Source organism: Salvelinus fontinalis, chromosome 2 (assembly GCF_029448725.1).
Source record: "Salvelinus fontinalis isolate EN_2023a chromosome 2, ASM2944872v1, whole genome shotgun sequence".
Taxonomy (NCBI): Eukaryota; Metazoa; Chordata; class Actinopteri; order Salmoniformes; family Salmonidae; genus Salvelinus; species Salvelinus fontinalis.
This window is the reverse complement of record NC_074666.1, coordinates 93471730-93487255: the sequence shown is the minus strand read 5'-3', so window position 1 is coordinate 93487255 and position 15526 is coordinate 93471730. Positions and strand designations below refer to the sequence as shown.

At 40.1% G+C, this 15526-nt stretch overlaps 1 long non-coding RNA gene across 3 annotated transcripts; it reads right to left on the bottom strand.

The window, feature by feature from the left end:
• Nucleotides 1–6: 6 nt before the first annotated feature.
• Nucleotides 7–13902, bottom strand: LOC129832018 (uncharacterized). 3 transcript variants are annotated; one of them, XR_008755853.1, is made up of 4 exons: nt 13752–13902; nt 13552–13636; nt 1436–1632; nt 7–914 (listed from the first exon to the last, which is right to left on the bottom strand). It is a non-coding gene; the product is annotated as an uncharacterized LOC129832018 (long non-coding RNA). The 3 variants fall into 3 exon arrangements; XR_008755854.1 differs by having other exon boundaries at nt 13552–13630; XR_008755852.1 differs by lacking the exon at nt 13752–13902 and having other exon boundaries at nt 13552–13667.
• Between the last annotated feature and the right edge of the window lie 1624 nt (nt 13903–15526).

The window sequence follows — 15526 nt, the reverse complement described above, 5'->3', positions numbered from 1 at the left end:
TCTCAGAGCAGCTTTGGATACAGTTCATAGATATTCTGTGAGTTTTTTCCCCGGTATTTCCCTTTCCTTTCTCATTCCTGAAAATACTATGTTCAATTCTTTCCATGAATTCCTGTTCCCGCCCACCTCTCCTGTCCAGGGCCTTCCTGTACAAGCAGGCACTGCTCAGGCTGCCCACACAGAGACTGAATATGTTCACATTTTCATATGAATGCGCTGTGGTGGGCAACTGGACTAAACGATACTGTTTCAGTCTGAACTATGTACAGCTAGTGTTGGAGGGGGCAGTTTGGGTCAATTCCGGGGAAATAATTCTACTCGGGTCACAAGTTGAAGTCACAAGTTGTGTTCAAACATGTCATGTCATGCATTTGGGTTACTCTTCGAGTAAGTTCCTTATTTAGCTCGCATTGACCCCAATTAACCTTTGATTATGTGTGTGTGCATGTGTGTGTGTGTGTAGTCCCCACAAGTATAGTAAACAAACCAAAATGTGACCAACTGGGGACACTTTGTTAGTCCCCGCAAGGTCAAATGCTATTTCTAGGGGGTTTAGGGTTAATGTTAGAATTAGTGTTAGGGTAAGAATTAGGTTTAGGGTTAGGAGCTAGGGTTAGTTTTAGGGTCAGGGTAGAGAGCTAGGGTTACGTTTAGGGTTAAGGTTAGGTTTCGGGGTTAAGGTTAGGGTTAGGGTAAGGGTAAGGGTAGGTGTTAGAGTTAGGGTTAGGGTTAAGGTTAGGGGTTAGGGAAAATAGGATTTTTAATGGGACTGAATTTTGTGTCCCCACAAGGTTAGCTGTACAACACTGTGTGTGTGTGTGGTGGAAGTGGAAGTATCAACTCACCGACTGGCACCGGTCCACCTGGTCCAGAGGTGTACTGTGGTGGAGGTGGGTACACACCTGCTTGGGGACCTTGAATGGGAGAGTAAGATCCCAATCACAATGTGGTCACAATGCAATGAACATATTGATAACTTTTTAAACAGTATGTTCATACTTTATAAGTGCTTGAATGGTTTGGGAGAACTGAAGGACAGGGGACTTTCCAATGTGTCCATTCTACACCAGTGTGAACAAAGAGCAGGAGAGACAGACATGCAGACAACCGCCAATCAGGCTGTTTGTTGTTGTTGTGTGTTCTGACTTGGCTTGGGCTGATTGTATCATATCTACAGTAGTTGCCACAAGGGGCAGAGAACTTTCAATTCATCTCCATAGACCCAAATGTGTATTTTAAAAGTGTTTGTTGTGTGTCCTGTTGTCTCTAAGATGTAGTTGATAATGGCGAAGAAGAAAAAATATAGAAACAAACATTCTAAGCTAGAGGTATTTTTTGTTGCAAAAACCCATTTGTAAAAATGCTTGGTTTTCACACGCACAATATACAGTAATTCCAGCCTTCTAAAGTACAATATGAACCAGTAGACACTCACCTCCCTGGTAGGGACCAGGCTGGAACCCTGGTTGTGGAGGACCAGGGGAGGCAGGGTATCCACCTGGGGGCTGGGGGTACAAGCCTGGCTGGGGGCCCTGGCCCGTTGCCATCCCCCCATAGTTCATGGGAGGTCCTGGGTAAGGGGCGGAAGTACCATCCCCGGGATAACCTTTCTCCATCTCGACTGATCTCTACCTGCAATGAGGGAAACTGTTGTGTTGTGTTTATTTATTTGTATCCCCATTAGCTTTTGCAGAAGCATCAGCTACTCTTCCTGGGGCCCACAATAAAACAAAAACATGAATAGTAAAAAACACTGACACACTGATACCCCACAGAAAGATGTTAAGGTATGTTGCCTGTAAAAAAAAATCTCATTGGGCCTCCGAGTGGGGCAGTGGTCTAAGGCACTGCATCGCAGTGCTAGCTGTGCCACTAGAGATTCTGAGTTTGAGTAAAGGCTCTGTCGCAGCCGGCCTCGACCGGGAGACCCATGGGGTGGCACACAATTGGCCCAGCATTGTCCGGGTTAGGGGAGGGTTTGGCTGGCAGGGATGTCCTTGTCCCATTGCGCACTATCGACTCCGGTGGCGGGCCAGGCGCAGTGCACACTGACATGGTTGCCAGATGTACGGTGTTTCCTCCGACACATTGGTGCATCTGGCTTCCGGATTAAGTGGGCATTCTGTCAAGAAGCAGTGCGGCTTGGTTGGGTTGTGTTCGGAGGATGCACGGCTCGCGACCTTCGCCTCTCCTGAGTCTGTACGAGAGTTGCAGCAATGAGACAAGACTAACTACCAATTGGATACCACGAAATAAAAAATCGAAATTAATCCGGAAATGTTTTTAAGAAGTCCTATGAAACATTATAAGACTAAAAGGAATTTTCAAAAGAACAAAATAGCATATTTTGAGCCTATAGGCTACATAAAATCAATAGTTATTTAGTTTGTTGTCAACAAATATATATGTTATGGTAGAATAAGTATATAATGGACTATAACAGAATAAAATACAAATACAAATTTTCCCACACAGCTTGCATCACAGGAAAGTGTGGAACCGCTGTCATACATCCACGTTTCATCTCTTTTTCAACCTCTGCAGGTTTTTGAAGTTGCCTATATATAATGCACTTGATTTAGGCTACATTACTGCATGCTAAATGGTTCTAATCAGTGATAATCAAATCAAATAAAATAAAATTGTATTAGTCACATGCGCCAAATACAACAGGTGTAGACCTTACAGTGAAATGCTTACTTACGAGCCCCTAACCAACAATGCAGCTTCAAAAAAAATACGGATAAGAATAAGAAATAAAAGTATCAAGTATTTAAAGAGCAGAGAGATGAGAAAACGAATAGATGAGCTATACCACCTCCACATATTTGCCCAGCCAGAGAATTAACTAAATATACACACTGAGATTCAGTGAAACAAAATCACATTGATTAGGACAAGTGACAGGCTTTTTGTCAGTAGTAGGCCTAGGCTACTAAGCGACTGAAGAGCAAAATAATCTATTTCTTAAGCTACATTAGCATGTTGGAAAAATGTTCTGATCAAGGGCAATAAATAAGCCAATTTGACAAGATGATCATGAGCAGCACTCACCTCAACGTAGCTAACATTTCCACAACCTAACTGTAGCCTATAACCAATATCCAAACAGAGACTAAGTGGAAAGAAAAAAAAATCGGACATTAATTGAATTAAGAAGTTAAAAACTTGTTATGGCTGCAGGGGCAGTATTGAGTAGCTTGGATGAAAGGTGCCCAGAGTAAACGGCCTGCTCCTCAGTCCCAGTTACTAATATATGTATATTATTATTAGTATTGGATAGGAAGTTTCTAAAACTATTTGAATTATGTCTGTGAGTATAACAGAACTCATATGGCAGGCAAAAACCTGAGAAAAAATCCAAACAGGAAGTGGAAATTCTGAGGATGGTCGATGTTAAACTCATCTCCTAATCAATTCCCTGTATTATATGGATCTGTTTGCACTTCCTACGCCTTCCACTACATGTCAACAGTCGGTAGAACGTTGAATGAAGTTGATACTGTGTTGTGGGGCCGGATGAGAGGGGAATGAGTCACTGGTCTGGCAGATTGCCAGTTCCTGGTCACGCACCTTCCTTATGATATCGCCTTGCATTCCATAACTTCTACAGACAGAAGGAATGCTCTGGTTGGAACGTTATTGGATATACATGATAACAACATCCTGAAGATTGATTATCTACTTATTTTGACCAGTTTATTCGATTTTTAATATAACTTTTTGAAGTTTTCGTCCGACGTTTGCCTGCATCTGCGAGAGCGTTTGGACACGTGTACTACACATGCAAGCAAAGTAGCTACTTGGACATAAGTAATGGACATTATCGAACAAAACAACAATTTATTGTGAAACTAGGATTCCTGGGAATGCATTCTGATAACAATCCTCAAAGGTAAGGGAATATTTATCATGTAATTTCTGGTTTCTGTTGACTCCAACGTGGCGGCTAATTTGGCTATTGTTCTGAGCTCCGTCTCAGATTATTGCATGGTTTGCTTTTTCCGTAAAGTGTTTTTGAAATCTGACACAGCGGTTGCATTAAAGAGAGGTATATCTATAATTCCATGTGTATAACTTGTATTATCATCTACATTTATGATGAGTATTTCTGTTGAAACGATGTGGCTATGCACTATCACTGGATGTTTTTGGAACTAGTGAATGTAACGCGCCAATGGAAACTCTGATTTTTTTATATAAATATGAACTTATCAAACAAAACATACATGTATTGTGTAACATGAAGTCCTATGAGTGTCATCTGATGACGATTATCAAAGGTTAGTGATTCATTTTATCTCTATTTCTGCTTTTTGTGACTGCTATCTTTTGCTGGAAAAATGGCTGTGCTTATTGTGGTTTGGTGTGACCTAACATAATCGTTTGTAGTGCTTTCGCTGAAAAGCATATTTGAAATCGGACACTTTGGTGGGATTAACAACAAGATTACCTTAAAAATGGTATAAGATACATGTATGTTTGAGGAATTTTAATTATGAGATTTCTGGTTTTTGAATTTGGCGCCCTGCACTTTCACTGGCTGTTGTCATATCCTCCCGTTACCGGGATTGCAGCCATAAGAAGTTTTAAGACCAGTCCCCTGCTTTTGTCTCAAAGCAGCCCGAAACAGCACTGAAGTTGTTGACCAAATGCAGTAAGCTATTTGCTTCAATAAAATGTATTATAACAATTGGATGACTTTGGGAGTTTCAGTAAGGAACAATTTGATGCTTTCAATTGCATTAGCCTACTTTTATTCAAATATTTTTGTCATTCAGTGATATTTATTCCCACAGCAATTCTTTCTGGATCCATCCAGTTGTGGTTATTAAGAAACAGTGCATATGATGGGCTATGCGAAGAGATGGGTGAAGTGAAATGCCTCGCAAAGTTCAGAAAGGACGATAGTGGTAATGACCGCTGAAAGCAAGTATTCAAAGTAATTCAGTGCAGAAATGTGGTAATTAACTGCAATGATCATAATCCATTGTGGCAATTCTTTTTAGCTCAAAGACAGATCAGAGACGAAGCAAGAGGTTTTACTCTCGCCAAAATCTGTCTAAAATAAGCCAAATGCGTTTCTATGGGTTTATTTCGGAGCAAAACTTTTCACCCGCCTTACTGCCTTTGGGAAAAATACTCTCATTGTTAGGGCATCGTCATTGTATACAGATCTCTGGACGGATACACTTTTAAGCCTGCTAAGTTAGGTTCGATGCACAAAAACATCAATGAGGAATGTACACAACACAACGATAGGGACAGAAAAAAAGTATTCCTTATCTCCTTTGACAAACGAGTAAAATGATTGAAGTGAGACAGCTTTGCAGCATATATTGCCTTCTAAAACTATTCAGACCTCTTGACTTTTTCAACATTTTGTTACTTTACAGTCTTATTCCTCAAAAATCTACGCGCAACACCCCAGAATGACAAAGCGAAAACAGTTTTTTTAATGTTTATTAAAAATAAAAAACTGAAATACGTTATTTACATAGGTATTCAGACCCTTTGTTATGAGACTCGAAATTGAGCTCAGGTGCATCCTGTTACCGTTGATCATTCTTGAGATGTTTCTACAACTTGATTAGAGTCCACCTGTGGTAAATTCAATTGATTGGACATGATTTGGAAAGGCACACACCTGTCTATATACTGTAAGGTCCCACAGTTGATATTGCATGTCAGAGCAAAACCAAGCCATGAATTCGAAGGCACAGATCTGCGGAAGGGTACCAAAAATGTTCTGCAGCATTGAAGGTCCCCAAGAACATAGTGGCCCCCATCATTCTTAAATGGAAGAAGTTTGGAACCACCAAGACTCCTCCTAGAACTGGCCACCCGGCCAAACTGAGCAATCAAGGGGGAAGGGCCTTGGTCAGGGAGGTGACAAAGAACCTGATGGTCACTCTGACAGAGTTCCAGAGTTCCTCTGTGGAGATGGGAAAAACTTCCAGAAGGACAACCATCTCCACCAATCTGGCCTTTATCGTATAGTTGCCAGACGGAAGCCCCTGATCAGCAAAAGGCACATGACAGCCCACTTTGAGTTTGCCAAAAGGCACCTAAAGACTATCAGACCATGATAAACAAGATTCTCTGGTCTGATGAAACCAAGATTGAACTCTTTGGCCTGAATGCCAAGCGTCACATCTGGAGGAAACCTGGCACCATCCCTACGGTGAAGCATGGTGGTGGCAGAATCATGCTGTGGAGATGTTTTTCAGCTGCAAGGACTGGGAGACTTGTCAGGATTGAGGGAAAGATGAACAGAGAAAAGTACAGAGAGATCCTTAATGAAAACCTGCTGCAGAGCGCTCAAGACCTCAGACTGGGGCAAAGGTTCACCTTCCCAAAAAATGTTTTTGCTTTGTCATGATGGAGTATTACGTGTAGATTGATGAGAACAAAAACAATTTTATCAATTTTAGAATAAGGCTGTAATGTAACAAAATGTGGAAAAAGTAAAGGGGTCTGAATACTTTCCGAAGGCACTCTACTTAGGCAGGGTAGCTAAATAGTATTAGTAAAGACAGTACTGTATGGGGACCATATACCTTTAGATGGCCTCGCTGGCTGACTGCTACTGCCTGAGCAGAGATTAGATTATTCGTTTAAGGAATGAAAAATAATAAAGTCATCAAATAAAAAGTAAGAAGCAGTTCATCTCTCATCCACCACTTAACCAGGAAAGACTGGAATGCATGTTGTTGATGTTACTTATGTGTGCAGTTCAGGGCAAGGCGTGCTGTTATGTTTTGAGCCAGCTACAGCTTTGCTAGGTCTTTTCTGAACTTGACCATATTACCTGTACAGTAATCAAGATGAGACAAGACCAGAGCCTTAACAACTAGTACAGTTTATTATTAATCACTCATTCTGATATTGACTGTAACTCCTTATTTATAATTTCAGTGAGCTCCCTGGCTTTGGGTGCTGACATATAGAGTGTGTAATCATTCACATACAGTCATTCTAGCTTTGTGTACGACCAGTGGCATTCATTGGAAAAAAAGAGAAGACTAATGGCCCAAGGCAACTGCCCTGAGGGACACCACATTGTACATGTCTGATGTTAGAGAAGTTTCCATTGAAAAACACTCCCTGGGTTCTATTGGATAAATAACTCTCCAACAATGTCATGGCAGGTGATGTAAAGCCAAAGCAAGTGAGTTTCTTCAATAGCAATTTATGATCAATAACATGATAAGCTGCACTGAAATCTAACAATACAGCTCCAACTATTATATTATTATTAATTTATTTTAACCAATCGCCTGACCCCTGAGTCAGTGCAGTACACGTTGAGTGCCCTTCTCTATAGACATAATGAAAATCAGTAGTTACATCTGAAAAACAACATTGTATTTGGTTAAACACAATTCTCTACATCAATTTACTAAGAACAGGCAGCAAACTGATTGGGCGGCTGTTAGAGCCAGCAAAGGGTGTTTTACTATTTTAAGAAATGGAATTCATGTAGCTTCCTTCCACACCTGTGGACACACACTCCTTTAGGCTTTGGTTAAAGATATAGCAAATAGTGGTGACAATGCAGTGTGCTACCATTCTCAATAGTTTCCCATCAGTATTGTCTATACCCGGTGGCCTATCATTGTTGATGGATAACAATAGTTTTTCCACCTCTCCCACACTAACTTGACCAAATTCAAAACAATAACCCTTCTATTTCATTGTTAGATATTTTATACAAAAATATGACAATTCCCTGTTCAGTGTTGTCATTTCCATTCTGAGTTTTTCCACTTTACTAGTGAGATAGTCATTGAAATGATTTGCAACACCAAAAGGTTTTGTTGTAAATGACCCATCAACTTCAATGAACAATCGAGATTAATTGGGTTTTCTGCCCATGAAATCATTTTAGGTACTCCAAAGTATTTTTCCCATTGTGTTTTATGTCATTTATTAATTTGGTAATATAATGTATTATTTTTGTTAAGCTTAGTCACAACATTTCTCAATTGACAGTATGTCAAGCAATAACCTGAGCAGCTCTTTTGCATCACGTCTTTGAACCATACAATTTTTCAATGCATCATCAATTCAGGGGAAGTATTTAAAAATACTTCCAGTTCTGCATCTGGATTCACTTCCCCATACGCATCAGATCAACATAAATGTTTTACATCTTCAACAAAAGAGTCCTGAGAAAATATTTTGTGTGATCTCTTATAACTTACTTTAAGCCCCAACCTTTGGCACTTTGGCTTTCCTTGTTATTGCCACAATGTTATGGTCACTACAGCCAATGTTGTTGTGTTGCATTATATTATTATGTTGTATTATGTTATATTAAGCACCTGGTCAGAGTTTCTATACCTTCCCTACTTATTTTTTATGTTTTTCCTCATCTCTCAACAGTGTGTGACTATCCTATAACCATCTGTCTTTGAAGCCCATACTTTAGCTCAGTGGACTAACACAGTCTTATGGTGTTGTTGAGTGGTGTTAAATGTCACAGATTTAACACAGTTCCACTCTTGTACTTTTCTAGACTGGGGATCTTGAACTGTGGAACTGAAATGTGAGCTGGATCCCTATTATCTGGTCTAACCAATGAAACACAACCACATTGTGGTTGTTAAGGGGTTCCCAGAAGAGACTTAAATATAATGGAATATAATTTCATGAAATCACAAGTCCAATACAGCAAAGGAAAGATAAACATCTTGTGAATCCAGACAACATGTCCGATTTTTTAAATGTTTTACAGCGAAAACACAACATATATTTATGTTAGCTCACCACAATATCCAAAAACACACCGCCATTTTTTCACAGAAAAAATAGCTTTCACAAAACCCACAAATAGAGATAAAATTAATCATAACCTTTGAACAACTTCATCTGATGACAGTCACATGACATCATGTTATACAATACATTTATGTTTTGTTCGATTATGTGCATATTTATAGCCACAAATCGCGGTTTTACATTGGCGCCATGTTCAGAAATGGCTCCAAAATAGCGAAAGTAATTACAGATAGCCACGTGAAATACAGAAATACTCATCATAAACTTTGATGAAAGATACATGTTTAACATATCATTGAAGATACACTGGTTCTTAATGCAACCACTGTTAGATTTAAAAAATAACTTTAGTAAAAAGCACAGCATGCAATAATCTGAGACAGCGCTCAGCCATTATCCGCCATGTTGGAGTCAACAGAGTCAACAGAAATACGAAATAACATCATAAATATTCCCTTACCTTTGATGAACTTTCATCAGAATGCAGTGCCAGGAATCCTAGTTCCAAAATAAATCGTTGTTTTGTTTTATAATGTACATTACTTCTGTCGAATTAGCAACTTTGGCTAGCATGTGTCGCTCACGTGTCCAGAGAACTTTACGCTAATGAACGAAAACTTCAAAAAGTGATATTACAACTCAAATAAACTGGTCAAACTCAGTTGAGAATCAATCTTCAGGATGTTTTTCTCATATATATCCAATAATGTCCCAGACGGAGCATTTCTTCATGTCTATCTAACGCATTGCAGACAATGACATTACATTCCCAATGCGCGTGGCAATATGCCTGACCTGTCACTCCAAAGGCTCTCATTCGGTCCCACATCAGGCTAGACGCTTCATTCCACGTTCTACTGCCTGTTGACATCTAGTGGAAGGCGTATGAAGTGCATACAGATCCATAAATATAAGGCAATTGAATAGGCGATGCCTTTCACAGCGACCCATTTCAGAATTTTCACTTCCTGTTTGGAAGTTTGCCTGCCATATAAGTTCTGTTTTACTCACAGATATAATTCAAACAGTTTTAGAAACTTCAGAGTGTTTTCTATCCAATAGTAATAATAATATGCATATCATATGATCTAGGACAGAGTACGAGGCCGTTTAATTTGGGCACCAATTCATCCAAAAGTGAAAATGTCGCCCCCTATCCCTAATTAACCTCAACTCAAGCATGGAGAGAAACAGTAGCGACCATTGTCCCTCATCTAAAAAATGGCGCTGGAAGAAATGCCAGCAGTTTTACAGGCACCCAACCAATTGTGCTATTATGCGGGTTTTTTGCGTTATTTGTAACTTATTTTGTACATAATGTTCTGCCACCGTATCTTAATGCAAAAAATTGCTTCTGGATATCAGGACAGCGATCACTCACCTTGGATTATACAAAGATTTTTTTTCTTCATCAAACAGGACGCAGAGGACATACTTCGAACACCCAACAAGGTCAACATCCCCGTTATTGGCAAGAGAAAGAGATGCAGGTACAGAGGACACAGAGCAGGGTGCCTCGTAAGGATCCGCAGAAGGCGAGTGGGAGCCATTACCATTACCGTAAATATTACTTGCCAACGTACAATCATTGGACAATAAATTAGACGCGGTACGATCATGAATATCCTACCAACTGGACATCAAACAATGTATCATCTTATGATTCATGGAATCATGGCTGAATGATGACATGGATATTCAGCTTGCGGGATATACGTTGCACCGGCTAGATAGTGTCTTACCGGAGTGTGCTATTCTATTTGCCAACAGAGTTTTCATCTATATTTTTGGTGGCTGTTTATTTACCACCACAGACAGATGCCGGCACTAAGACCACACTCAGTCAGCTGTATAAGGAAATAAGCAAACAGGAAACCTAGTTTGAAGCTAGAACCGCCACTAGAACCACCACTGCTCATTAGTCTGTACTACTCTGTACTGCTACAAGGCCATTACTAACACACCTGTTTAAACAAATCAACTTAATATCAAGCATTTTACTGGCTGAATCAGGTGGTGTTAGTGATGGGCAAGAACAAATATGTGCACCTCTGTTGGTCCCCAGAACCAGGATAAAAGAAAACCTGCTATATGTTAATACTCCCATGTCTTGTTCATCACTTGGCTATAAGTAAGCTTGGAAATTGAGGCTAGCTATATGTTATCTGGCGGCTGTATAAACCCATTAAGAAGGAGTAATGTTGTAAACGTTACCTTGAGACAGTGGACTCCCCCTGTTTCCCTCCCCTATGTCCCTCTATCTCTCCTCTTATTGATTTGATAAAGCCTCTGGATAGCCTACTAAAGCTTTCACATTATCTAAATGGTGTACTTGGACATGGATGAAGTAGTGCAACTGTTCTTGTAATGAATAATATATCTGCATTCTGAAGTAGTGTATCTGTATTGTAGTGAATAATAAATCTGCATTCTGAAGTATTGTATCTGTATTGTAGTGAATAATACATCTGCATTCTGAAGTAGAGTATCTGTATTGTAGTGAGTAATACATCTGAATTCTGAAGTAGAGTATCTGTATTGTAGTGAGTAATACATCTGCATTCTGAAGTAGTGTATCTGTATTGTAGTGAATAATACATCTGCATTCTGAAGTAGAGTATCTGTATTGTAGTGAGTAATACATCTGCATTCTGAAGTAGTGTATCTGTATTGTAGTGAGTAATACATCTGCATTCTGAAGTAGTGTATCTGTATTGTAGTGAGTAATACATCTGCATTCTGAAGTATTGTATCTGTATTGTAGTGAGTAATACATCTGCATTCTGAAGTAGTGTATCTGTATTGTAGTGAGTAATACATCTCCATTCTGAAGTAGTGTATCTGTATTGTAGTGAATAATACATCTGCATTCTGAAGTAGTGTATCTGTATTGTAGTGAGTAATACATCTGCATTCGGAAGTAGTGTATCTGTATTGTAGCGAGTAATACATCTGCATTCTGAAGTAGTGTATCTGTATTGTAGTGAGTAATACATCTGCATTCTGAAGTAGTGTATCTGTATTGTAGTGAATAATACATCTGCATTCTGAAGTAGTGTATCTGTATTGTAGTGAGTAATACATCTGCATTCTGAAGTAGTGTATCTGTATTGTAGTGAATAATACATCTGCATTCTGAAGTAGTGTATCTGTATTGTACAGTAAAGCTGTTAGTATGGTTGTGTTTTTCTATAGTATGAAATTGCGTACTGTAACTATATATTCAAGCTATATTAAGTTGTGAGTCTGAGGCCTCCCGGGTGGCGCAGTGGTCTAGGGCACTGCATCGCAGCGCTAGCTGTGCCCCCAGAGATTCTGGGTTCGCGCCCAGGCTCTGTCGCAGCCGGCCGTGACCGGGAGGTCCGTGGGGCGATGCACAATTGGCATAGCGTCGTCCGGGTTAGGGAGGGTTTGGCCGGTAGGGATATCCTTGTCCCATTGAGCACCAGCGACTCCTGTGGCGTGCCGGGCGCAGTGCATGCTAACCAAGGTCGCCAGGTGCACGGTGTTTCCTCCGACACATTGGTGCGGCTGGCTTCTGGGTTGGAGGCGCGCTGTGTTAAAGAAGCAGTGCGGCTTGGTTGGGTTGTGTTTCGGAGGACGCATGGCTTTCGACCTTCGTCTCTCCCGGTACGGGAGTTGTAGCGATGAGACAAGATAGAAATTACTAACAATTGGATACCATGAAAAAGGGGGTAAAATTTAAAAAAGACTTCTTCTTTTTTTGTTTTTGTTGTGAGCCTGTACAGTAAACATACTGAGGTTGTGTGTCAGTGTTTACACTCTACCAGTGGAGGCTGCTGACGGGGGCTCATAATGATGGCTCATAATAATGTCTGGAACGGAGTGGATGGAATGGCATCCAACACATGGAAATTTGATGTTTTTTTTTACACCATTACACTCATTCCGCTCCAGCCATTACCACGAGCCATCCTCCCCAATTAAGGTGCCACCAACCTCCTGTGAACTCTACCCTGAGTTGGCTCCTACTCAGAGTAAATACGGCCAGTCAATTTCCTCCAGCTCTGTGCTATCTCATCATGTATTCATGAACTCACATTATCAATGTAAGTACACAAGTAGTGCCACACCCTAACAAGGATTTCCTCACGACTAACTGTAGATGACAGAAAGACACTCCCTTTCAACACAGTAATTTTAACAGCTTCTCCTCTCTTCTCATAATAATACTATTTAACAGAAGACAGACCAACATAAATCTCTCCTATAACACAAATACTGCTGTAGAAAACATGATATGATACAGATGTTGGATCTTAATTTGAGCCAGTTTGCTACAGCAGGAATAATATCCTGCAGCAACAGGAAAAGTGAACTATTATGTGGATTATAATTAGTGGACGTTTTGTAGGGGTTGATACTTTTCAAAGTGGAAATTACAAACGTTTAAGTTCTCCAGCAAGAGGGTGATCAAATTAAGATCCTACATGTGTAGGCTCCATACCAGATGAATTAGTAGATAAACATTTACAAGTGACTGTCTGTATCCCAGGCTTTAGGCTAGCTCTTTACCCCAAACCTCTACAACAGTATGAAAGGCCGTTCAGGTCTTGTTTGTCAAAATGAACACTTGTTTGTCAAAATGAATGATAAATCAAATAAGACTATTTAACGCGTCAAATAACCAAGACGACCGTGACCTGAACGGCGTTGTATACTGCAGAGCATAATACTCCTCTCCACCTTATCCCCCCCAGACCATGGTCTCCTAAGGGGAGAATCTCTAATCCCTGGCCCAAATACCTGAAGGATTCCTGGGGTGAACGACTGGGCTGAGGGTCTGGAACTATCCGGTCCTGGGAGAAAAGAAAGACTGAGGTACCTTTGGCTTGAGAGCGAAGAAGTGGTGGGAGGAGAGTGTATGAGAGGGAGGAGGACGCTTTTCTAAGACCTCCTACAGTTTCTGATGTTACAGGAAATTGTTTAACTGTTGAAACTCTTACCTTACGTTAGCATTGGGACCTCCTTTTGTGATGCTGTTCAAGCGGTTTGAATCAAAGGAAAGTGTTGAAATAACACTGGAGGCTGAAGGAATGAAAGAGTTCCATTAGAACTGGCAAACAAAAGAACCTGCTCCAATAAAGTTTCAGTGAAAGAGAAACATAGGGAGAGAGAGGGAGAGCACGATGGGAGGGAGAGAGAGAGATTGAGAGAGAGAAATGTAAACAGAGGGAGAGAGAGGGAGAGCACGATGGGAGGGAGAGAGAGAGATTGAGAGAGAGAAATGTAAACAGAGGGAGAGAGAGGGAGAGCACGATGGGAGGGAGAGAGAGAGATTGAGAGAGAGAAATGTAAACAGAGGAGAGAGAGAGAAAGACATTCATAAAAATGTATTGTATTTCGAAGCAGTTTGGGCTGACTGTTCCGTCATTAGCTTTCAGGAGAATCCCCGCCCATCACAAACTCATGATGCCTGACCTCAACCTTTCAGTGGTCACACACAAACGCATGCATTGTTTAGGGTGCTATTTACAAAGGGTGCAGTGGGCTCACAGCTTAATCATACAGTTAACACTGGGCATGAAATATCATGGACTATAGTCTCTATGACATAATTGTATGAATGGATGGAAATATCAACAATTTAAGGGATTGTCATCCTTACATAAAGGTTGGATGATAAAATAATAATAAAGTTCATTATTCATTAATAGTTTATATGAAATAGTTATAAAAATGCACCGCCTATTTTAGTCAATAGGAAAAAAAATCTTACTGTAAGGAGTGGAAATATCAAGAAAACAATCAATAGCCAATTAATTTACTGTGAGAGGTCTGAGAAATATTGGACATATTTTAGATATCATTTCTAGAAACAAATGAGTATTTCCACAACCTGTTGTAACTTTGAAATTCCTGGATGGTGAGTCTCTCTTTCTCTCTCTCTCTCATTGAGAGTAGACACTTGTTTTACAAGTGAGACCTGGCCAAACTAGCAGCACACAATGGTAAACCTGCATCTGTAAATATTTAGATTCTCTGACTGTGTATGACTCCACATTATAAACATTAGACACAGCACATGGTGACAGACAGGGGAATAACTTTGATTGGAGATTTGGGGGGGGGGTTCTGGACTGGGGGGCTCTTCCCCATGATTTGTTTTTTCCACATAGAATTAATTTCATTCACTTCCTTCAACACAATCTAACATGGTCCCATGGCATGGAAATAGGAGTAAAACATTAAAAAAACATCTAATTAACAGCCTAACCTTAAATTTGAGATATTACACAAGGCTTTTACCGCAAACTCAGGTTACTGGACATGCTATTGATGTGCATAGGTCAAATTTAGGGTTGGGCTGCTCATTGAATTTCCTGTATTGTTTTGCTACTACTCAACTTATAAGGAAACTTCCCGTTGCTATGTATTAAATGTGAAAAAATGACTACCCTTTCTGTTAGGCACATGAACAGATATTTATCAATCCATTGATTCACTTCTGTAGCTAAAACACACAAAGTTTAAAAGGGGTTAGACATACAAAACGCACAGGCGTTATTGTGGGACCTTCTGTCTTATGTAACCATACCAAACGTAACATATCATACTAATTTCAGTGTCCTGGATTCACATTTACTATTTTACTTCTAGTCTATGAGATGAGGTTGGTCGGTTTAGAAAGAAATTAAATAATTCAGAAGAGGCTATTCTTTGAAAAAAATAGCCTAGCTGTGGACAGGAGAGAAATGCCTTTGGCATGAGCTCATAAGCC